Here is a 2,500-nt window from a genome sequence, read left to right as displayed (position 1 = left end):
TAACCTAACCTATGTTGTGCCTTAACCTAACCTATGTTGTGCCTTAACCTAACCTATGTTGTGCCTTAACCTAACCTATGTTGTGCCTTAACCTAACCCATGTTGTGCCTTAACCTAACCCATGTTGTGCCTTAACCTAACCCATGTTGTGCCTTAACCTAACCCATGTTGTGCCTTAACCTAACCCATGTTGTGCCTTAACCTAACCCATGTTGTGCCTTAACCTAACCCATGTTGTGCCTTAACCTAACCCATGTTGTGCCTTAACCTAACCCATGTTGTGCCTTAACCTAACCCATGTTGTGCCTTAACCTAACCCATATTGTGCCTTAACCTAACCTATGTTGTGCCTTAACCTAACCTATGTTGTGCCTTAACCTAACCCATGTTGTGCCTTAACCTAACCCATGTTGTGCCTTAACCTAACCCATGTTGTGCCTTAACCTAACCCATGTTGTGCCTTAACCTAACCCATGTTGTGCCTTAACCTAACCCATGTTGTGCCTTAACCTAACCCATGTTGTGCCTTAACCTAACCCATGTTGTGCCTTAACCTAACCCATGTCGTGCCTTAACCTAACCCACGTCGTGCCTTAACCTAACCCACGTCGTGCCTTAACCTAACCCACGTCGTGCCTTAACCTAACCCACGTCGTGCCTTAACCTAACCCACGTCGTGCCTTAACCTAACCCACGTCGTGCCTTAACCTAACCCACGTTGTCGCCTAACGTAACCCACGTTGTCGCCTAAACCTGCTCTGTAATTGTTATACGACTCGTTCAATTAGTGTAGTGTTGCCCACCCGCAACCCTCGCAATATAGTTCGCTACTCGCACTCCCCGCTCCCCTGTGTATCGCTTCATGTTAAACACCTTGCAAGTCTTGCTCACTTTCCACATGCTCCTGCTGTACACTGTAATGTGGATGGCAGCAGGACGTACATGCCGCCCCTCCCCACGTCCCCACCTTGCCCCCTGCCTTCGCAAGCTGGTTGGTGAGAACTTTGCATGTTCAATGCCCTCCGCATGCGACGTACTCAGGCTACGTTGTGGTGCGGCCTGTGTCAACTGTCCGCTAATGTCGTACGCGTAAACCACAATCTGTACTGCACATTCGTCCTTATGTACTGAATGATACATCGTGGCACATGTGTGACCGTACAACGACTGCGCCCAAAAACGGCGGACCATACAGTGCAAATATTGTGCACGCAGCTACGTGTCGTCTCCCTATGAGAGCTGGATTGCAGTGTGGTACGCCATAGAGACGTGTGGGAGGAACGGACGCCGTGGATGGCGATCAGCATGAGCTGTCTGTTGATGTATTCGGACCTAGTCGTCTCTCCTCACACACCGTGATGGCATGGTGCACCGCGTTCCATATCTGCGACATGCTACAGAGGCCGGTTGACAGTCGTTCGAGCAATGGACATCGCATACGTACGGGGGCCACCTTCCACGTATTGTCTAGGCGTGCACATTTTGTTGCGTGTATGTGGGCAGACGTAGTGTGGCGTGACACCTGACACAGGCATGCAATAATCGTGGAAGTTGCAAATGGCGATGGACGCCTGCGTTTTCTGGTGAAGTTACGCAAATGAACAAATGGTAACCTGTTGTGGTGCGGTTGTTCTCGCTAGGGGTGAATCGGTGATGGCGACGATAGGTTGAGGTACTAACCGGTTGTTCCAGCGATACCCACCATGCCGACGAAACTGAACGGCATCTGGGTGTGAAGCGATACGCGGCGGTGGCTGGGTGGGACCGTCCCCGGCCGGTGAGGGGGCGCCTCCCGGCGTGCTGGCCGCGCGGTGCGTGGGCGCACGCGCTACAGCCGGCTGGTGGGGGCGGCCAGTGGCAGGCGCGCCGGCCGACGGACGCGGCAGGCGTCGCAGCTGCGCGCCGGCGCACCCTGCGCGCGGCGCCGTGCGGCCAAAGTAGGTCCTCGCGGGCCCGGTGCGAAGCGCGGTGGACATCTTCAGTGTGCTGGTCCGATTGAGGACTGTGTGCGTTGAGGATGCGCTGCCGCCCGGCGCTCGGCGCCGCGACGCCGTCTGCTGCTCGGTCGCCCCAGCGGTTCTCGCTGGTGGTTTGTATCGCAGCTGTGCGGATGTGTTGGCGCGTGCGCTGTGCTGGGAGAGTTCGCTTCGGCACCCAAGTGGGGCTTTTGTCCTTCTGTGGCGCTGGCGTTGGAGCTGCCGGTCACCGTAGGTGGCGCGTGTTGTCTCCCGCCGGCAATGCCACGACAGCACGCTCCCGGGCCTCTGTCGGCAGCGGCAAGCTCAGTTGGGAGCACGGGTGGTCGCACCGAAAGCGTCTACTCGCCTAACTCCGGGCGATTGCGCCTCTCTCGAACCCGACCAAGTACTTGGGACGGCGCTGCGCGCCGCCGGGACCTGAGAGGGTTTCGAGGTGTATTGTGCAGGGGAGCTCAGCCTCCTCCTGTTTGCAGAATGATTGAGCGGACGCTTGCGTGTTCGCGCGGGCCCCCGGGACACAC

Source organism: Schistocerca piceifrons, unplaced genomic scaffold (genome assembly GCF_021461385.2).
Source record: "Schistocerca piceifrons isolate TAMUIC-IGC-003096 unplaced genomic scaffold, iqSchPice1.1 HiC_scaffold_936, whole genome shotgun sequence".
NCBI classification, from domain to species: Eukaryota; Metazoa; Arthropoda; class Insecta; order Orthoptera; family Acrididae; genus Schistocerca; species Schistocerca piceifrons.
The sequence above is the reverse complement of the archived record's forward strand: the minus strand, read 5'-3'. Positions refer to the sequence as shown.